This window comes from Wyeomyia smithii, chromosome 2, assembly GCF_029784165.1.
Source record: "Wyeomyia smithii strain HCP4-BCI-WySm-NY-G18 chromosome 2, ASM2978416v1, whole genome shotgun sequence".
In the NCBI taxonomy this organism is placed as follows: domain Eukaryota; kingdom Metazoa; phylum Arthropoda; class Insecta; order Diptera; family Culicidae; genus Wyeomyia; species Wyeomyia smithii.
The window spans coordinates 208,937,194-208,960,770 of NC_073695.1; the positions used below are offsets into that span (position 1 = coordinate 208,937,194).

Genomic DNA, 23,577 nt, shown 5'->3' on the forward strand with positions numbered 1-23,577 from the left:
TTATGGTCCAAAAAGATGGACCTATTTTTTGTGATATCAGACCCCTTCGGCACAGTAGTAGATCGGATGAATAATGACAATTTGCTATGTATAACAGTGAGATTGAATCTTTTTTTGAATCGTCAGCTTATAATTCTCAACAAAATCTTTATTAAAAAAAAAATTTAAAAAAAAAGTTTCATTTGACTTATGCTAATTTACCTTAGGGACAGAAAATGAGCTAAGCATTGTTTCAATGAACTACTAAAAGTGTCTACCAACTCTTCAAGTGAACAGTTCTTTCGAACTAGTTGATACTGATTCTGTACTCAATTTCGAATCGAAATTTTTTGTTTGGTTTGTTCAGCAATTTATTACTTAACTCATAAATATCCGGGAATTTATCGCAATTGAAAAAAAAACTGGAGGGAAGAATTTCTACATATGGCTACTACGTTGATTACGCGGAATGCAACGATTATTTTAAAGCTTCGCTCTGAAAATTGGTTTAATTGGTAGGTTAACACTGATGCTCACCTAATTTTTTTTTTGCATCTTATAGCATTTTTTCTCAGCTTTGTAATGCTTCTCTCAGACCGAAAATCGGTAGTTGCAAACAGGGTCAAAATCGATTTTTTCCAATATAATCCAAGATGGCGGCCAAAATTCTGATCACTTCAAATTAAAGCCCTATCATTCCTCTTTACAGAAAAGTGCTATTTGTAGTAGGTTCTATAACGAATTTCAGAGATATAGCTGAAATAAAATATCAAGAATTGTTGAAATTTTCATTTTTCTAGAAACTATCTCATTCCTTGGTGACCGGGGGGTCAACAAATTCAATCAAACAAAAATGGCATAATCATTTTTTCTCTATTCCTAACTAATATGTGCATTTATATCAAATTCGAAAGACCTTGTGCACCTAGTGGCCTGGTTTCAGCGAGAATTACTCATGTCAGCTAAGAGATAGATTTCCTCAATCTTCATATTTTGTTCTCACGGTACCTGATACATACAGAGGTACCTGATGCGTAAAAAAAACTTCCCATCAGCCAATCTGCATCAGAACTATGCTGATTTTTGCTCCTGGACCTTATTTTCAAAATTGAACAAAGATGATCGGATTAAGATCGGGAGACTGTGCTAGCCACTCCTTAACCTTGAACCACTGCGAATCCAACCTTCGGGTGTGACTTATGACTCAACCTGCAAAAAAAAAAATCAAAGTCATGAAGGCGATTTCGTACGGCTTTATGATGTCAGATGAATAGAAAATTTACTTTCAATCTGTTTCGCAATTTTCGAAGCTGATAGTCGCCGGTTCAACTCCGCCTTCTTCATGATAACTCTGTCAATTAGGCCAGTTGTCTTTAGAGGAACACCTAGCTGGTGAGATAGAACCCCGCTGTTTTGTACAACTGCACAATATTAGCGACCGTATCTTTGTAGAGCTAAACATCGCAATATAATGATAGATTTTGCCAGATTTGTGATGTTCAATAATCAAATTTCGGATGCTGATCGATATTTGTGCTTTTTTGGCATTTTGCAACAAATAGGGCAAATTAACCTATAGTGGACCAGTTGTCAGATTCACTCAATTTAACTCAATTAAACTCGAGAGATTTTCAGAAAACTTCCATCGAGAAACATCTAATTTAGCCAAGCTGCATCACAAAAACTTATAAACTCCGATTTATGTTCAGAGAAATTGAGGTAATCTGACAGGTGGTCCACTATAGGTTAATATGGAAACTGACTCCCAATTGTGAACACGATAGTGAAATTTCCAGCACAGAAACTTAAAGAGCACAAAATGACGCTAGACACAATGTTTACATGCGAGAAACTGTGAAACACATTTAAATCGTTTGGAGGTGGATAAAATTTTTTTTCATAATTTTCCACCCTCATTTTCAATTCAGCACAGATATAGAAAATTACAAAAAGTTATCAATTTCACCATTCCATGATATTTGAAATCACTAAATCATAAATCATCGAGAAACAAATAAAAATGTTTGCTGAATATATCTATGCAGGTTGGTATGTGTATGTAAGTTTGTATGTGTGAATGTTCGCGAGTGTATATATGCTCTAGAGTTGGTTGGGATTTATTTTTTTCGAACTCGAACCTGACAATTTTATTTCGTGAAACCAGAACTTGATCCGACCCTGAGACTTGGCGACTTGGGATCGGTCTTTTATATCAATTTGAGTCTCGCCCGAAGCTTTGAACCTCGAGTGGTATTAAAATATTAGTTATTTTTTCAGTTGCATGATTATAGACATTGTTATGTTTATTTGCAATGGTTAAGTTTTGGGTTTTTAAATTTGTACCCAACTTGAACTCGATTTGTTCTAATATTTTAAAGTTTCTATAACATGACTAATTAAGTCATATGTCATGAAAACGAATGTAAAATGGAATATTTTAAATAATGGTATTATCTCTCGAACATAGCTCTTCGATTATTTGAACATTAAGTTTTGCGGTAAACTGGTAGAATCATAAATGGAACACATATAATGACAAAATCATTTTTTCTACTCTATGAGTTTCTCAAACACAAACAATTTTCTTTAACCACCGAATTACGAGTTCCGATTTGTATGCAATAACAAATGGTATAAGAGAACAAAATTTGATCTAAAATTAGCCGCTTTTGATACATTGTAATAAAGTCAAGCAAACAGCTTTTGAGGAGCAATGAAAAATCTCAAAAACCTCAAAAACCTATGCAAATATCTCGAGCTGTTTTCACTGGGGTTCTTCTGTTCCGACGAATTTGAAGATGCTCCCCAGTGCCCGTTTGTTTCCAGCGTAACAAAAGATTGCTTTAACGATTTGAAATCAATCACTTAGGAAAGTCCACAGCTAATGAATATTTGAAAAGTTTGCTTCTTTGTTAAAGAACTTTCATGGGAAGGTAATCTCCGTCACCGCCGTCGTGGCGTAAAGTGGTGCGGCAGCACCTCTTTAGGTAAACACCTTTCATATAAATCACACGACTGAACCTGGGCAAACTTACAGGCAAACTTGTGCCCATATTTAATGAATTTCCTACTTTGCTATCACATCGGTTCGTTCGGTTCGGTTGTCTCAGGAAGGCGAAAGCTCGACTTCGAAATATCTTGAATATTAGTAAAGTTTTCTGCTTCGACTTGCTGGTTCCAGATGCTGGTTAGACTCACTTGTCGGGATTGATTTCCTGTGGGTCCTTTCGTGCATGATAATACTGTTTGATGGCTTGTGGGAAGTTGCAAATGATTGGTATTTAAATTTAGTCTATTAAAATTATTTTCAACTGTATAAACTTTACACCGTAGAACGTTACAAGGCTTGTTAGGACCGTTACCAACAATTGACTGAGACATCAAACACATTTTTTGAGACTGATTTTCCATTTTCAATAAAGTATGTTACCGGTTCCTGGAACATGCGAAAAAGAAACAACAGAAAAGGTCTACTAAAATATTTATGTTTGCCATTTGTAGTTGACATTTGCCAAACAAAATAACGCCAGCTAATATTGTGTGCGTATGTGTGTGTATTTTTTTCCCAGACCTAGCAAAATTCCACTTTTCAATCAAACTTTTCCGGCTACGAAACTAAGCTGGTTTGGGCTTCAGCAGAAAAAAAGTCCACTTCGACAATTCACTGGAGACAACACAACCCATCCGCTAGCGCGCTAGCCTGGACCGTGCGTCATCGACGCACAGGCAAACCGTTTCCAGTTCACGGAGCATGGAGCTCCTAAAAATGATTAGCCCACGCCCTTTTGATGTTGCGATAAAGCGCAACGATGAAACGGGGAAGTGTGTGATGCTCTGACAATCCTTGCCGCGTCAAAGTAAAAGCCGCTTGGGATTGGGCCTGACGGGGCAAAAAATGTGCAGTTCGATCATAAGAGCCCTCGAGCACACTGTATGCTGTGTTCAATCAAAAGGATAACAATGATTACGATTTGTGCTGTGTTTACTGACAACAGGTTATGAAAAAATTGGGTTTTACCGTATTTCTTAGAAGGCATTTATGTGCGATTTCTTCAAATAAATACATTGCAAACTGTTATTACACAATTCAGCTGAAAAGCTAGCGACTAATAAAGGGAGTGATTTTTCTCTGCAAAAAGTCCGGCAGAAAGATAAATTGTGCCTAATGTGAAGCCATCAATTTTCTTGTTTTTGTCCCTAGACCACTTTGGAATAACAAATTTTCGCAAAACTACATTTCCATTACTTTCGCTCTACATTTTTCGTATTTTTCTTCGGTACGCTTGCTAGTATTGTTCGGATATTTCATCACTTTTAGCCAAGAGGCCGTCCACATACCACGTGGACAATTTACAATTACAATTTTTTTAGAATTTATATGAGCAGTTTCCACGGAGGGGGAGGGGGGGGTCAAAATCGTTAAAAATCTGTCCACGTGGTATGTGGATGGCCCCCAAGCCCTTTTTGGGATCATACCCCCAGCACCCGGGCAGATGGGGATCAATTTACTGAAATAGGTCCAATTCAATTTGTTTGCCAAGTGCCTCGCAAAACTGGAGCGAAGCCGCAAAGTAGGGACACTCGTCGGACGTTATCGCTATCGGTGACTTTAATCAATTACGCTTGGCTAGACTCAATGGCGCACTTGATTATATCTCGGTACTTGTTAATAATACATATTTCAATGTTTAATTTTTTCATATTTTTACCTTTGTTTAACGAATAGATCACGTGATCATTTGAATCTAAAAAAACTATATTAATATTTTATTTTAAACTTTTATATCCTTTCAGGTCATCGGCGTCGTTCCAAACTCCATTGGTTGAACTGCAGGCTTCGAGACCTCCTACTTCTGGGCCCGAGGTAGAAGGTCAAATTCGACTAACTGGACTGCCTGGAAATAACTTTCGTCGGCCTTGGATGCTAAAGCTAAAAAAACTCGAATCAATTACATGAGCCTCGATTGGTTTACGTTTTTATTTATGTGAATGGAAGCTAGTGAAGTAAGTAACTGTACAAAGACAATTTTAGGAAACAAATAAAGCTTAGTAGTTTAAGCCCGCTGCTTGACTGAACAAAAGTAAAAACTATGTTTTAGGGGTGTTATTTGAGATTACTAAAAATTAAAAATTCGTTGGCTGCGTTTAAATCGTTGATAATCTGTGTATAGAAACGAAAGTCCTATATTATACAAGAACTGTTCGATGTTGATTTTTGGACAAAGTCCGGATGTCCTTTGAATAATAACTTATCGATAAGCAGGAAGGTATTCCACTACAGAATGCATTTGTAAAATGTTAGCGTTAAAATTATAAGAAATTATTGGTGTATCATTGAAAAAGAAAAGCCAAAGATAAGTAAAAAGTGTATGTTGATGAAGTATGTGTCACTTAGAAATAAAATCCAAAATGAGTAACAAAATATAGGCCAATTAAAGATTTTCGCCAGAAACGAACAATTAGTAAAGACATCATTTGACTATTATCGAAAGGCAAGGTTATAATTTACCCGTCTGAAAAGACTGCATTAGCAAAAAGGTTCATCTCTTGAACAAACATCGCTGGTTTCATGCAACTGAACGAATGGAAAAGTAAATTTGTTCGTAGATTCATTTATATCTACCCAACACGAGGAAGGCAAATATATGAAAACCATTAACTAGACGTAGCGCACGCAATCATGCACCAGGTGCGCGTAAAGCGTATTAAAGACAAAAACCACTCGCGGTGGAGGCCTGGAGGGTGGTTTACAGACTCAAAAATGAAATGGTAATAAATATGATTTATTAAAAAGAAACATCGCTAACTGATTTTGTTTATTCGATTTGGAGAAGAAGAATCAGCTTCGGATCGCCTGGTTACAAAAGGGGAAAAGCGGTTTTGGTATATGGCGAAACGGGTAATATTTGAATGTTTACTTTTTCGTCTAGCCAAGTATTCCCGTCAGAAACATTTCGGGATCAAGGAAACTTTTGAGGTGGCAACCTAAACATTGCTTGAGTGATTTGTTGCTGCATGGTTAAAGGTCGAGACGAAACGCATATGGAAATTCGGGCAACGTAGTTATCATGAAAATGGTATTCTTAGGTAAGTAGTAAGCATCTATGTGAAATGTCAGTTCGAGAACTATTTAGATAAAATGCAGGTTGAATGGGTTTAATAGAGTTTTGGACTGGGGATAATTTGTTGTATCACATACTTCAATTAAACACATCAATTTCATGATTAGTCAATACCCACTCAACTACAAAAAAAACGAAAAATTATTAGACAAAATGTTTTTTTAGGGACAACAAAATTTTACATTTCATAAATTTAATGAATGCATCTTTTATTACTAATTACCCATTCATGAATGGTTGATAGATAGATGCCTCGTTTGCTTAAACTATTTTATTGCGAGTTAGACGTGAACGTATTTTTTGCACAGTTTATTCTCTCATCAATATTTCGATTCGTGTTATAACTGTCAATAATTGAGTTTATTTTTGTGCTTTTTCGGAAACGAAAGTGCATTAATATCTCATGCATTTTTACATAAACTCGGGACATTTTCCTGAAACTTAACATTTTTGAAGAAAATTTCGACAAATTTGTATTATATAAGTTATAAATGCCAGTTTCAGCTAGCATATTTGCGTGAATATTAGCAATTTATTAGTAAAACATAAGATTGTGGTTCTTATTGTTTGTTATTGATATTTGCTAGTTTTAAACAGTTTTTGTAGTGAGAAAAATCAACTTGATACGAGAAAAAAATAAGCAAACTTTTATAACGAAAAAGCTTTGTTTTTGTATGGGGATTAGAAAACAAATCGGATTTTATCACTGGAAACCCGATGCAATAACTGCTTTGAAATCTATAAATAGACGATGATTGTGTAATTCGACCTCTCTGAAATTGTTTAGGCTCTAACGCAAAATAAACAATTGGTCCGTTTTGGATCGCCTTTCACGCAGCCCGCACTTGTACTTTACGGTCAGGAGGAGGTTGTCCTTTCTAATTTTATTCCAGTTACATTCCTGTTTCCGTTTACAAACTTGCGCTCTTTGTTGTCCAACAACATTTTGAAATGTTGTTTTCAATACATGGCTACCAGCATCTCGATAATGGTTAAGCTAAACTTGGTAGGGGTAACTGAAAATTGCTAGGAGGTAATTCGGAAAATTCTGCAGTATTTTCAAGTTTATTGTTGAATTATTTTTTAAATGAGTTAGTGATTTTCAATCAGGAAGTGTGTTTCCCAAATTTTGAATTGGTGATTTTCTTATTTCATTTTTTTTGTGTGATTTTTATGTGAAATGGAAAAAATAGAAATTGTGCTGCACACAATTACGGCAGAGAAAAAGTTAAAAAAAACTGTCAAATAATTGAGGAAATAAGACGCCCAATAAATATGCTCTGTGCAAGGTACTTCACAATATTCATTGGTTTGTGCCAACGTAAGAACCCCGATAACACTCACGGAACGCGACGCGAGACAGGACACAACACTTATTGTTCTTACAAAACATAGAAAAGGATTTCATGTTATCTTTTCAGTCGACCGGTTTCGGGCTTCGATCTTGCCCCAGCTGGACGATGTCCGTTTGTGAGAACAATACGTGTTGTGTCCTGTCTCGCGTCGCGTTCCGTGAGTGCAAGGTACTTTTTTAAAACCAATAGAAATCGTTCTACAGAACATCATAATGTCATCATTCTGTGCCGAACACGCATCAGTACTGGACGTGTTTGGTGATCGGTCCGATAGAGTATAAAACAAAAGACGTGTGAACAAGTGTTGGCATTGTTTGCCTGGTCGAGTGAAATAAATCCGGGTTCAAGGTCGTTCCTTTGTGCAACTGTTTCGCATCGTGACTGCCAGCTGGTGCGTAAGCCGATTTGGCTGCTGGCTGGATTGTGCTACAGCAGTGGACGAGACACAAACGAGGAAAAAGAAAAAGCCATCAGTGTCAGCGAGTCGTATCGCTGTGTGCAGTGATCTCACACCTGGCTCGCTGCTGGTGGCTGTTTGGTGCTGCTGTATTGGTGCTGCTGGCTGTAACGGCTGCTACTTCGAACGATCGGACAACCAACCTTACTGGAAGGGAGAAATAAAAAGGTACGTGTTCTTGTCAGCGCTAGTGCGCTAGACTTAAGATGGATGTAGATCCCTCGCCTCCCGCGCCACCATCCCCGAACCCCTCTGACCCTGACCCTTCTGTTACCCCCTCCCCTGTTCATTCTTCAGTCCCCCCTCGCCCCAGGCTTTACCCAGACGGAGCCCAGGGCAGCTATACTGTTTATTTTCGGCCAAAGGCAGGACCGAAATCGAAAAAGTTGAACCTCTTGCAGATTTCTAAAGACCTGACGAAGGAGTACAAGGGCGTGACCGAAATTTCCAAGGTCCGGCCTAACAAGCTCCGTGTCGTGGTCGGTAACCTGAAAGAGGCCAACGATATAGCTTGCTCTGAGCTCTTCACACGCGAGTATCGCGTTTACATACCCGCACGAGACGTGGAGATCGACGGTGTCATAACCGATTCGAGTCTGTCCGTCGAGTGTATACTGCAAAGTGCCAAAGGGTGCTTTAAGAACAAAACGTGTCCCGAAGTAAAGGTGCTCGACTGCAAGCAATTGCGGTCAGCATCGATCATCGGTGGCAAAACAGTATACACTCCGTCAGACTCGTTTCGAGTTACGTTCGCCGGGTCTGCACTACCAAGCCACGTCTCGATCCACCGGGTTCGTCTCCCTGTGAGGCTCTACGTGCCCCGCGTCATGAACTGCCTGAATTGCAAGCAGTTAGGCCATACAGCCGCCTACTGCTGCAATAAGGCACGTTGTGGCAAGTGTGGGGAGTCTCATGCGGAAGATTCTTGCAGTGTTAACGCTGAAAAGTGTATTCACTGCGGAGAAAATCTGCATGAGCTCTCGACATGTGCGGTGTACATGCAGCGCAGGGATAAAATAAAACGGTCTCTCAAAGAGCGTTCAAAGCGTTCCTACGCTGACATGCTGAAGAAGACCGTTACCACTTCTCCCGTTACTTCGAACCCCTTCGATCTGTTGCCCTCTGAGGAAACCGATTCTGACGATTCACCAGCGGGAGCATCTTACGCCAATCCTGGGGAGTCTAGAAAGAGGAAAAGTGTTTCCTCTCCTAAACTTCCCAGAAAAGGTCCTAAGATTTCTCAAAGTGAAATGAAGGTTACAATCAAACCAAACAGTGCTGCGGAAAAACCGAAGCAAACTCCTCCTGGGCTGGCAAATTTAAAGTCCCAGAAGGAGTTCCCAGCACTGCCAGGAACATCTAAAACCCCAGTTGCTCCTTTTACACTCCCAGTTGATGAAACAAACTCTGGATTAGTGAAATTTTCTGACATTGTGGACTGGATTTTTGAAACTTTCAATGTACCCGATCCAATTAAAATTTTTCTTACAGCATTCCTCCCAACAGTTAGATCATTTTTGAAGCAGTTGACTGCCCAATGGCCTCTCCTTGCAGCGATTGTATCCTTCGATGCCTAATTCAACTGCGTATATGAAGGATTCTATCTCTGTCTTACAGTGGAATTGTAGAAGTATTTTACCAAAAATTGATTCGTTTAAAGTTTTGATAAATAAAAACAAATGCGATGCATTTTCCCTTTGTGAAACTTGGCTTACTTCAAATATTGATCTCAACCTCCATGATTTTAATATTATTCGCCTTGATCGAGACACCCCATATGGAGGAGTACTTTTAGGGATTAAAAAGTGCTATTCTTTCTATCGTATTAACCTCCCCTCGATTCCAGGCATCGAAGTTGTCGCATGTCAAATGACAATACAAGGTAAAGAGCTTTGTATTGCCTCAATATATATTCCCCCCAGAGCACAGGTTGGGCAACGGCTGCTCTTTGATTTAATAGAACTTCTTCCCTCGCCACGTTTGATTTTGGGAGACTTCAACTCTCATGGCGTGGCTTGGGGTTCCCCATACAATGATAACCGCTCCTCTTTAATCTATAACCTTTGCGATGACTTCGACATGACTATTTTAAACAACGGTGAAATGACACGTATCCCGAAACCTCCAGCGCGCCCAAGCGCTTTGGATCTATCCTTATGTTCGACGTCGCTACGGTTGGATTGCACATGGAAGGTAATCCTCGATCCTCACGGTAGCGACCATCTGCCTATTCTTATTTCAATTACTAACGGGTCAACTCGCATGCGACCAATTGACATTCCGTATGACCTCACACGAAATGTCGATTGGAAGTTATACGAGGAAATGATTTCAAAAGCGGTCGAGTCGATTCAACATCATTCACCACTTGAAGAATACAACCTCCTCGCGGGCTTGATTCTCGACGCCGCGTTGCAAGCCCAAACGAAGAAATATCCCGGCGTAACGATCAAAGAACGGCCTCCCACTCCGTGGTGGGACCAAGAGTGCTCCGATGTCTACACGCAAAGATCCGACGCGTTTAAGGCCTACCAGACGGGAGGTATACCTGGCGACTATTTACGGTATTCGGAGCTTGATACCAAGCTTAAAAGCTTGGCTAAAGCAAAGAAACGTGGATATTGGCGTCGGTTCGTGAACGAGACGTCGAGGGAGACATCGATGAGCACTCTTTGGAACACAGCCCGAAGAATGCGGAATCGCGTAACGGTCAACGAAAGCGAGGAGTCTTCAAGTAGGTGGATATTTGATTTTGCCAGGAAAGTATGTCCGGACTCTGTTCCTGAGCAAAATATTGTTCGCGATGCGTCTCCGGGCCACGACGCGATAGAATCACCTTTTACGATGGCAGAACTTTCAGTTGCCCTCCTGTCCTGTAACAATAACGCGCCTGGATTAGATAGAATCAAATTCAACTTGTTGAAGAATCTACCCGGCAATGCCAAGAGGCGCTTGTTGAACTTGTTCAATAAGTTCCTGGAGCAAAACATTGTACCGCAGGATTGGAGGCAAGTGAAGGTGATCGCCATCCAAAAACCAGGGAAACCAGCTTCTAATCACAACTCTTATAGGCCGATTGCAATGCTATCCTGTATCCGGAAATTGATGGAAAAAATGATACTCCGTCGTTTAGACCACTGGGTCGAATCAAATGGTCTACTATCAGAAACTCAATTTGGCTTCCGCCGTGCCAAAGGGACGAATGATTGTCTTGCGTTGCTTTCAACAGATATTCAGCTGGCGTATGCTCGTAAAGAACAAATGGCGTCTGCGTTCTTGGACATTAAGGGGGCTTTTGATTCCGTTTCTATTGACATTCTTTCGGGTAAACTTCACCGACAAGGATTTTCTCCAATTTTGAACAATTTTTTGCACAACTTGTTGTCCGAAAAGCACATGCATTTTACGCATGGCGATTTGGCAACTTTTCGCATTAGCTACATGGGTCTTCCCCAGGGCTCATGTTTAAGCCCCCTTCTTTACAACTTTTATGTAAATGACATCGACGAATGTCTGGCAAATTCATGCACGATAAGACAACTTGCAGACGACAGTGTAATCTCTGTTACAGGAGCCAAAGCTGCCGATTTGCAAGGACCATTGCAAGATACCTTGGACAATTTGTCTGCTTGGGCTTTACAGCTAGGTATCGAATTCTCTCCGGAGAAGACTGAGATAGTAGTTTTTTCTAGGAAGCATGAACCTGCTCAGCTTCAAACACAATTAATGGGTAAAACGATTTCTCAGGTTTTGGTACACAAATATCTTGGTGTCTGGTTCGACTCTAAAGGCACCTGGGGTTCTCACGTGAGGTATCTGATGAAAAAATGTCAACAAAGAGTGAATTTTCTTCGTACAATAACCGGACAATGGTGGGGAGCCCATCCAGGAGACCTTATAAGGCTTTACCAAACAACGATATTGTCTGTTATTGAATACGGGTGTTTCTGCTTCCGCTCCGCAGCAAACACACATTTGATCAAACTGGAGCGAATACAATATCGTTGTTTGCGTATCGCCTTAGGTTGCATGCAGTCGACCCATACGATGAGTTTGGAGGTTTTAGCTGGAGTACTACCATTGAAAAACCGCTTCTGGAGCCTGTCTTCTCGTATTCTAATCAAATGTGAGGTCTTGAACCGTCCCGTGATTGAAAATTTTGAAAGGTTAATCGAACTTAATTCTCAAACCCGTTTTATGACATTGTATTTCAATCACATGTCCCAAAATATTAACCCTTCTTCGAATATTCCAAATCGTGTCGACTTATCAAATACTTCTGATTCTACTGTGTTTTTCGATACATCCATGATAGAAGAAACTCGTGGAATCCCGGATCATTTACGCGTGCAGCAGATCCCTAAAATTTTTTCCAATAAATATCGAAACATCAACTGCGACAATATGTACTACACCGACGGATCACTTCTTGATGGGTCCACTGGCTTCGGTATCTTCAATAACAATTTAACCGTCTCCCATAAGCTCGATAATCCTGCTTCTGTTTACGTCGCAGAATTAGCTGCAATTCAGTACACCCTAGGGATTATCGAAAAAATGCCCACGGACCATTATTTCATCTTTACGGACAGTCTCAGTTCCATTGAGGCTCTCCGATCGATGAAAGATGTTAAGCACTCTCCGTATTTCCTGGGGAAAATACGGGAACATCTGAGTGCTTTATCCGAAAAATCTACTCAGATTACCTTAGCGTGGGTCCCTTCTCACTGCTCGATACCGGGTAATGAGAAAGCGGACTCTTTGGCTAAGGTGGGCGCAACAAACGGTGATATTTATGAAAGACCAATTGCCTTTAATGAATTTTTCGCACTTGTACGTCAGAATACGATCATCAGTTGGCAAAATGCTTGGACCAGAGGGGAATTGGGAAGGTGGTTACATTCCATAATCCCCAAAGTATCGACGAACCCGTGGTTCAAGGGGTTGGATGTAGGTCGGGATTTCATTTGCGTGATGTCCCGGCTTATGTCCAATCACTATAGATTTGACGCGCTCCTCCGTCGTGTTGGGCTCGGGGAAAGTGGTATCTGTGCCTGTGGTGAAGGTTATCACGACATAGAGCATGTGGTTTGGTCATGCCCTGTACACCGTGACGCCAGGTCTAAATTAATAGCTTCCCTGCAGGCCGAGGGTAGACAGCCGGCTGTTCCTGTTCGTGATGTCTTGGCGAGCCGTGACCTATCCTACATGTCCCTTATATACGTTTTCCTGAAATCCATCCACGCCCCAGTCTAGTCCCGTTCCCCTCCGTCTACACCCAACAAAACGACAAGAACACGTTTGAACCTTAAGCACAAAACCAGCAACCAGACCCCGCACAACAGAACCAGGACCCAAGGACTACGAGCCTCTGTCCCAACTCACGACATCGTGGCTCAGCAGAACGAATCCATACATGCCATTCGACGATTATCAGACGACCATTGAACAACAAAACACTGATTGGAAATCCCATGCTAGTTTTAAGTTAGACTTAATTTCAGCTCGTAGTCGGCAGCGAGGATAAAAAATTTGCTTTAGTTTTTAAGTCATCAGATATAATTGGCGCCGTTAAACATTAAATTGTATTTGTGCCGTGTCAAATAAATGTTATGTGAGGAAAAAAAAACATCATAATTAACAAATATCTTAAGATTTCTTTGTTTATCCGTTAGTTTGTGTAGTTTGAAACCACATAAACTCTATATTCAATCATTCTTTTTTTCTGAAATAGGGGAGCTGCTCCATTATTCATCTCATTAAGCCGATATTCACGAGGAATGCACGGATTAAACACCAAATTTTCACGTAAACAAAATACGCCTACGTGCTCTTATGGAATCGTTCAGCATTGTATATTTAGTAAAATTAGCTCGATTTTTCCTGAATTTTGTAAAACAAACCATTTTTCACAACGCTTCCATATCCATCTCAAAACTTAAATCACTGCTCAATTATTCATCTCGCGACGCCCCTATATTCATCACACTGTTAATCATGAATGAATCACATTATCATGAATGAACGTAGTCGCAGTCCGTTGTAGTAGGTTTCCTAGATATCTGCTGTAGTTGTTTACGTGCAAATATTGTAACCTAGGTAACCACTGCAGTGCTGTCTATTTATGTCAACATCTTCAGTGCTGTCCATTTACCTATGTTAACATTTTCAGTATAATTTTTTCGTATTAACAAAAACTGATTTGGCAACTTTTGATTTTCTTCAAGGCAGTGAAAACAGATGAAAATACATACAGTTGGAATTTAGAAATTGTAGAAATTCATCTCATATATTTCTACTAATTCAAGTTTGTTTTGGAAATTTGAGGTGAACATTTCAAAGATTAATGTATTCTTAGTGTAGTGAGTGTTTTTGTTTAGTGATTAAGATGAAAAATGGTCCGCTAGTGATGAAAAAAATTTTGGTTCGCTGCTGAACGAGTCTCGTTGTAGCCGTACAGAACTTTATGAGGAATCTACAGTGAACTAATAAGAATCCATTCCATGGATTGGCAGATTGGTTCAAGAAGATAATATGCGTTTTTTCCTGTTTTCTGTATGAGATGAATATATGGGCTGAGATGAATAATGGAGCAGTTCCCCTATGCTGGAGCAAACAAGGAGAAAAATTGCACCGGTAGATGCTCATAAAGGAATGAGGTCAAAAGCAGAGCTACAGGAATAGAGCAATTCAAACCGAAAATGTATTTATCGGTAGAATAAATCAAAACGTTATTCCCCGAGCAGGGGAAAATGTCATTATAATATCACAACCAGATATTGGAAATACACCTCATTTAGATCTCAATATGGTTTACATAGTTGGTGAAATAACAAAAAATAATACCAAAATATTGTTCCTCCAAGACTATATGAATAACAATGCTTGATATTTCAATAACAAACCAGTAATTTGCAATAAAAATCACGAAAATGACCGATTCAGATATTTTCCACTTATTGAACACTGAATGCATAACTGATATATTATAAATAATCAGTAACGAACAATTTTCACTTAAAAACTTACTTCCAATGAGATATTTCAAAAACAACTCAAATATCTCATTGAAGGCATAGCGAGATACGATATCAAAATTTCATGATATTTTTATATGCATGTTTGAAACGATTAGTCCTTATAGCTAAATATGTTATCGATGAGTTATGATTTTGTTATGCTCTCCTGCCCGGGTCGCTCGATTTTCTATATTGTAATAGGCAAAATAAGCTTGAGCTAGTACAAGTTAGTAAAGATTATGTATTGATGAATGTATAGGAACATCATGAATTTTAGTTGGTAATAATAAATCAACCAATTGATTTTTATAACGCTTTTTTTGCTGATACCAGAGTTACAAGAAAAAAATGCATTCTTGAGAAATATATTGAGTGCAATTGCTAATAAGCTCGATGATTGGTTAGATGATGATAATTCAGAATTAAAATTTAAATGATGAAATAAAGAGTTAACTTGGTTCCAAACTACATTCGACTATTTAATAATTAAATTATTCAATGGACACGTTTTGAACAAAAAAGTTCAACATAAAGTATCACATGACTTTGTTGGCATTCATTCATTGGCTCCAAAAATATCCTCTCATTTAATCGTGTAACTTCGAGGAGAGTAATTATTTTACGATTTGAGCAGTTTTCGAACACCCCACCAACCCCTTTTTCAAAATCCTGCCCAATGGAAGAACATCGATACAAAACGGAGTTACGCTTCTCGCACAATATGGGTTCAAAATTATGGTCGAAAACATGTTATAGAAAAATTGGATTTTCTCGGGCATTTTCATAACGGCGCATTTTATTAATAATATATTTTGTTAATATATCTTGAATTGCACTACAAAACGTATTATTTGTATTTTAATCCTAGATCTGTTGGTAAGAGCAAAACAGCTGTGAAAATCAGCATATTCTTCTAGAAAAATGCAATTTTCTCATAATGTATTCTCCGCAGCCACTTCCAATAACCTTTGTTTTGTTCCTTTTTTAGAATAGAGTAAACATGCTAATTTTCAGGAAAATCGAATCAGGGTTATTAAAATTATAGCAATTTTACGTATTTAGCAGTTTTTGGACATCAGTTTTTGGTGGGCTTTTTTATTCCACTTACCCTTTTCAAAAAATCTGAGATTATGCAAAACATTGTTCTATTATATAGGTAAACAAACCCTGAATGTTTCAGTCCGATCGGAGAACCTCGAAACAAGACTTAAAAGAGATAATCATATTCTGAAATAAGATCAGGGATGGTATTCTACGCGATTTTTCGGGACTCGTAAGTAATCTACGTAGAAAACTGTATTCTAAGTTTTTTACGGTAGAAAACCTCTTGAAAGTAGAAAACTCTCAAACACTCGAGAATTCACAGTAGGAGTCATAGAATGCCATTCGCTGCGCTGATTAGGTGTATCTAATTAACGGTAGAAACAATATAACAAAAAAAAAAAGAAACACGAAGAGAGCAGAAAAGTGTTTTTGTGATTATGGCGAAACAAGCAATGATAAAGAAACTCAAAAAAGCAAACAAAGTGTTCACTCAATACCTAATTTCAATCGTAATTCACGGTTCGACAACATATTTGTTGTCATCCAAAAATGCTAATGAAAGCAAAATCGCATAATATACGACACATACAAAATCAGTGCAACAGCAAAGGCACATCTAAGGCCTGATTTCTTCAGAACTATGCTATCGCTGTCGAATCTCATATATTTAGAGCGTACCCAACATCATATAAAAAACCCCCCGAAAAAATCTATGCGACTTTAAACGGTTGACGCATTTTCGTAAAAAGTGGAACAACTTATAAACTGAGTAACTCCGTAAATACGCATAATTGAGAAACAAGGCGTTTTAAAAACTGAGTGATTGTTACTCACTTTTCAGGCACAGTATTACTCAGTTTTGAGTTAGGCAATTACTCATTTTTTGGGTTCTGAATTGCTACTTAATTTAATTTACAAATTTATATAAAGTTTCGAAGATAAAATTAAACATACCTGGGTTTATTATAGACGCGAATGCCATGTCAGTGGTAATGCGTCTTAAATAAATAAAAAAAAAACCTGGGTTTGTTGTTTGTGCTCTAGCCCTAGAATAATTTGCAAACGGGAGGTATTTCTAACACGAAAACTTATGAAACACATCATAAGCAACGATTTTAACTGTCAAATTCGTTTTCAATTCACACAAAATAATCATCATGATTAAAAATAAATAATATTATTAAACTTAAGTTTCGTTTATTCTTCATCTAATTCACCACAAAAATCTCTTTGCAGATTTTCGTAGAATACTAGTAGAATATTCGTTTTTGGTTAGGTATTCTACCAGAGGTATTCTACGTAGAAAACTCGTCGGAAACTACATGAGGTTTTCTACATGACATCCCTGCTCCAGACGAACTGGAAGTCACTAACTTGAATTCGCAAATGTCGTCCAAAGTCGATTTCCGGTCTCAAGGCATCATTTCAATTCAAGACTCGATCGTTTTTCAGTTGTTTCCTGAAAGCCGGAAGTTACCATCTTGGAAACCGGAAGTCGCCTTTTTGAATCCAAGATTATGTCTGGATTCGTTCGCCAGTCTCTGGGCATCATCTCGATTATGGAAATACACCTATTGGGAGGCATTCGACCATTTTAGGTTGTTTTCTAGAAACCCGAAGTAGCCATCTTTGAATTCCCGATCTTGCTTGTCAGTGTTGCCAAAAATATTGAGTATAAAAAATATAATATCTAGGGTATTACAAGTTCTGGACTTTAATAACACTGGTCGACAAAATGAAAAAAAGTGCACTCCGAAAGCTCAAACCGGAAAAAATGAAAGATTATATCTATTCAGCCATGCCTATGAATTTTGGTATTCCTACCACTACCAACAAGCGACAACTTACGTAAGATTTCGCATAGTAATTGCTCGCTGGGTACGTCGCTGCAACGTTATGTTCACTTGAAAATTTTACAGTAATGGTTGAAAAGCTATAATCTTTCATTTCATTTTCCAGGTTGAGCTTTAGGGCCATACCTGTGTTAGCCACTGTAACTAGTTCATATGATAATTGTAAGCGTCGGCAGCTTCCGTTACGAAGGTTTTATGGATTTTTCGTGTATATGTTAATGTTACGTGTTTTTTTTAACAATAAAAGGAAATGGTTGGTTTTTGCCGGTGAGAGGGATGCTCTAGCAGTACACCCACTTATCGAGGGCAAGAAGAGCGGAGATGACCCTAAGAACGCAGCCCACCACCCATCGGGTTTCCCGCCTATTCGCAGCGACATATGGGAGACCGCTCACAGGCGATCGGAGGTGGCGAAAATGCGATCGGCAATCACTAAAAGACGGGGCGAGGGCAGTGACCTCTAGCGGAGGGGAACGACCTGGACAACTGAGTGGGCATAGCGGAATTGACTTGGACATTTGTATTCTAAAAGTCGAGCAAGACAGTCCTTTTAATCCGCTAAGTGAAGTGAAAGGTGCAGTTGAAGAGTCAGGAGAAAATAGCGTGCCCTAGCCACAATTGTTCGTCAGGTAAATCCTCCCTTCCCCCCCTCGCCTTCGTCAATGTGAGCTTAGTTGATGTTATTTTGTGGTGATATAAAATTGTTAATTTACGTGTGAAATAGTGCAGTAATTCACAGTAGATATATTCTAACGTGTGTCGGTAGTGAATCTACAAAAGGCTAAGTACAAGAACAGTTGCTTTAAGCAGCAAGTTCGCGTTAAAGTTTGTTAAAATAAAATCCCCCCCAACGCTTTCAAAGCAGCGGTGGTGGCGATCTTTTTTTTTGCCTCTGTCTCTTGTTTCTCTGCATGTCTATTGGTATAGCGTCCCGTGTTAACGTGTGTTGTGTGCGATGATTTGCTCTAGCTGTGGTACGGCAATTGTCCTATCGGATTTGCCGTTGAAATGTGTGGGCTTCAACTTTGCACGTTTGTTTCACTACAAGTGTACTGGACTCACCAAGGCAACGGCAAAGATAGTTACAGATAATGATAATCTTTGCTTCAAGTGTGACGAATGTTTATCAAACCAGTGTTGTGGTGGGCAACATTTGATACCGGACATCAAGCGTATTGAAGAAGAGATGAAGAAATTATCTTCTCTCTCTGATTCGGTCATTGAAATGCGGGATCTAATATCGGCCCAGATAAACAGCGCGTTGAATTTCGGTATGGAACAGTTGAGATTAAATGTAAATAAATCTCTTGAAAAATTATTTTGTGAAAAATTTGATAAATTGAACAATTCGGTTTTGGAATTAAATACGCGTCAAAATAAATGGGACGGTTCCTTCTGATTCGGACCAAATCGGCAAGAAGCGTAGAATTGATGACGATAATAGTGATGATGTTTTTGATGACAGCGTGACTTTTGCGCAAGTCGTGAAGGGTCGCTTTCCACTTGATAAGTTGAAGAATGGCATTGAAAGCAATCTGGGTGAAAACTACAGTGCTGTTGTTTCCACGTCGGTGCCGAGATTGAAAATAGTGGGCATGAGCGAGAATCTTTCTCCTGATGTTTTCATTGACTTTTTAAAGAGTCAAAATGAAGGTATCCAAATTAATGATGTAAAAGTAATAAACTCGTATGAAAATCCTCGCTTTCGGTATAACAAGTATAGCGCGGCAATAGAGGTTGATTTGGAAACGTATAACAGCTTGTTATCTGCTAAGCAAGTTAATGTAGAATTTGATCGGTGCTTAGTATTTCCCGCGGTAAATGTTTTGAGATGCTTCAAATGTGGAGAATTTGGGCACAAGAGCATGGATTGCAAAAATTGTGATACGTGTTCCAGGTGTAGCCTAAAACACAAAACATCTGAATGCACGTCTACTGTTTTGAAATGCGAATAAAGAGCGTAACATGAATTCGGACGTCAACCATGCCGCATTTAGTTCAGAATGCTTGATATATAAAAGATTATTCAATCAAAAGAAAAGCAGCTTGTGTTTCAATAAATAGCAAACAAGTTCCAAGAAGAATGTGAATAAGTTCGAATTTCTGTATTTGAATATTGCGGGGTTGACAACAAACTACGTTGCATTACGTCAGATTGTTGAAGATAAACGTCCACTTTTAGTGTTCTTATCAGAGACTCATATTGTCGATATTGAAGCATATGATCAATATAGTATTCCGGGATATAATGTGGCTGCTTGTTTATCACATTCTAGACAAACTGGCGGTGTTGCTATTTATGTCAGAGAATCAGTTTAATTCGAGCTTTGCCGGAACGAAGCGAAGGATGGCAATTGGTTCTTGGGCATAACAGTAGTACGTGGTATGAAGGTGGGTAATTTTGGTGTTTTGTATCATTCTCCCAATGCTACCCAAGTAACACACGTTGGTATAGAATAGTTGACGTTACCTATTCCATGACATCAATATCACCAGAAAAGCGCAAAACATGAAGGCTAGCAGAACAAGTACCGATAACTGCATGAAAGCAAGCCAACTTGGTATAATTAAGTGGCAAAATACATCTCGAGTACTAATACGGCAATGCGCAAATCTGTTGCTATGACAACTGTTAACCAGCGCATGCGCAAATGTGTTGTGTCTGCGCAGTGCAACTAGATCGGCAATTTCTTTATCAGTGGCAGTTTTAATTGATAATAAAATGATGACAAAAATTAATATTCAACCATTCAAAAAGAGTTGTTCCTTTCGCTTGAATATTGAAATTGTTTTCGCATAGTTTCAACGTTATCTGAATATGAAATCTAACAAAACTAGAAAACGTTGTTAGATATACAATAACAAAAATCTGAAGAGATATTGGTTACACTGCAAGCGTTTTGTTTATCTTTTGATGGCGCGTCAAAACCGCTTCGAATAAATATAGAAATCGTTCATATAATTTAAATAATAATTTGATCAAGTAATTTTGAGTTAGGTGTTGAATGCTTCGACTACTGTACGAAGGAAAAGCATTCTACAGGTACGTAGTTTTGTTATTAGATTGTGTAATGTCTTACGAAAAGACCAAGTGATAGTGATTGTCATTCTTGAACTCATGTTATTAAAAACATCTCCAAAACCAGAAAAAAAGAGCTTGTTTTCGAAATGCGGTTGTATTACTGATGAAAAACAACTTCAAACACAATATAATAACACAAGTTTTCAATTGCGCTTGTAGTACACTTATATGACTACTTTAGTTGTTACTTATTTTCTAACATGTTTTGTGTGTTACTTGGGTAGTGATCACCGTTTCCTTGAAATATTGGAAAATTGGCTTGATGAATTTCTCGATTATAGTAAACTGAATATATTGACTGGCGATTTTAATATCAACTGGCGAGATAATACAAATTCGAATCATTTGAAGCGTTTAGTAGAATCTTTCAATTTAAAACAAAGCGTTAATGAATTTACACGTATTTCCCAGCGAAGTAGAACTTTGATTGATCATGTTTATTCCAATTTGGATTCCATTTGCTCAGTAACGGATTCTGATATGAAAATAACCGATCATGAGACATTAGTAATCACCGTATTAGACAACTTGAGTGAGAATAATGATTTTAAAAAATTGAAATGCTGGAGAAAATATTCGAAACAGGCTGTTTCAAATCTTGTTGAAAGAAGCTTGGATTTTCCAATCGCGTCCGGTAATTTAGATGATTCTGCAGCTGTTCTTACTAGTATTTTGAAAACGTGTACGAATCAATTAGTTGAACATAAATTTGTAACCTTAAAGAACGCGAACACAATTTGGATCTTTTGCGTCTTAAGCGCAAGAGAGATAAATTGTACAAAAAGTTTTGTAGATCAAATAGTCAGAGTCATTGGAATGAGTACACAATCGCGCGTAATAAATATTCACAAGCGTTAAAAAAGACGCGTTGTGAATATATCCAGAGAAAGATTACTCAGCATCAAAACAACAGCAAAGAGTTATGGAAAATTTTGAAATCTTTATTAAAACCTAGTAATTGTAAACCGCGGTCCATAACTTTTGATGGCACATTAGAACAAACAAAACAAATAATTGCTAGTAAGTTTAATGATTATTTCATCAATAGTGTTTCATTGATCAATCAATCAATTGAACAGGTCGATGAACCGGATGAAATAAAACAGCCGACTAACGTTAATAGTAGATTTGATGGTTTTCACCCAATAACAATGGATGACCTTAAAAATATTTGTTTTTCATTAGGTAAAACGGCTGGCGTAGACGATGTAAATGCTAGGGTTATTCAAGATTGCTTCAATGTTATTGGTCACACTCTGCTGAACCTTATTAATGAATCATTGCTAACTGGGCACGAGCCTAAAGTGTGGAAAGAATCGTTGGTTGTTCCGATTCAAAAGGTTGCTGGAACGATTAAAGCCGAAGAGTTTCGTCCCATCAATATGTTACACACGTTAGAAAAGATATTGGAACTTGTTGTTAAAGGTCAGCTGTTAGAATATTTAAATAGTAACTCGTTATTAATTCCGGAACAATCTGGCTACCGGGAAGGCCATTCGTGTGAAACCGCGTTGAATTTAGTTCTTGCAAAATGGAAAGATAACTTAGAAAATAGAGACACAATAGTTGCTGTATTTTTGGATCTGAAATGCGCTTTTGAAACAATTTCTAGGCCCTTATTGTTGAACACAATCAAGCGCTTTGGAATTTCGAGTACTGCATTCAGATGGTTTGAAAGCTATTTGTCTGACAGAACTCAACGGACTGTTTTTAATGATTCTGTATCTGGTCCCGTGGAGAATGATCTTGGAGCTCCACAGGGAAGTGTATTAGGGCCCCTTTTGTTTATTATGTATATAAATGACATGCGGCGAGTTTTACGTTTTTGTGACATAAATCTATTTGCCGATGACACCGTGTTGTTCATTGCAGCTAAAAATTTAGAAGAAGCTATTTCACACTTGAATGAAGATTTACGTTCTCTAAGCAGATGGCGGAAGTATAAGCAATTGAAATTGAATATTGATAAAACTAAATTTATGATTTTCTCGCGCACCGTGGTAAATGACGATGTCTCTGTTATAATAGATGATGAGACAATTGGTCGCGTTCGGGAGATTAAATATCTTGGCGTGATTATTGACGACAACCTAAAGTTCAACGCTCACATTGACAATGTCATCAAGAAAATTGCCAAGAAGTAGGGAATATTATGCCGTTTGAAAAACGAATTAACAATTAGTAGTAAAATACAGCTATACTAGTCAATCATCTCGCCCCATTTGGATTTTTGCCCTACCTTTTTGTATTTGGCCAATAACACACAATTATTGAGGTTACAGCGTTTGCAGAATAGAATAATGCGTTTGATTTAAATTGTGATAGACTAACTTCCTCTGCTTTTATGTTGGACGCTTTGCAATGGTTATCCGTGAAGCAACGAATTGTTTATTTGTCTATGGTGTTCATTTTTAAAATAATTAATGGTTTGCTACCTCAATATTTGTGTGATCGAATTGAAAGAGGAAGTGATTTTCATAGATATAACACTAGAAACGCGGATGAAATAAGAACACCTTTCTTTTTAACCAGAACTTCACAGAATTCATTATTTTATAAAGGTATAATTTTTTTCAATTCGATGCCAAGACATGTTAAACGTGCACCAACACTTGCGGAGTTCAAGAGACAATGTATTTCACACGTGAAAGTTTCTGTTGTACAGA

The 23,577-nt window shown here is 38.3% G+C and overlaps 1 protein-coding gene across 1 annotated transcript in view; it reads left to right on the forward strand.

Annotated features, from left to right (window-relative positions):
• The window catches only part of LOC129723423 (neuropeptide Y receptor type 2), a 179,901-nt gene extending 174,125 nt beyond the window's left edge, over nucleotides 1-5,776 (forward strand). Inside the window, exon 5 of the mRNA XM_055677631.1 lies at nucleotides 4,774-5,776. The gene's annotated coding sequence lies outside the window, so the exon portion shown is untranslated. The remainder of the gene's footprint in view (nucleotides 1-4,773) is intronic.
• The last annotated feature ends 17,801 nt before the right edge of the window (nucleotides 5,777-23,577 follow it).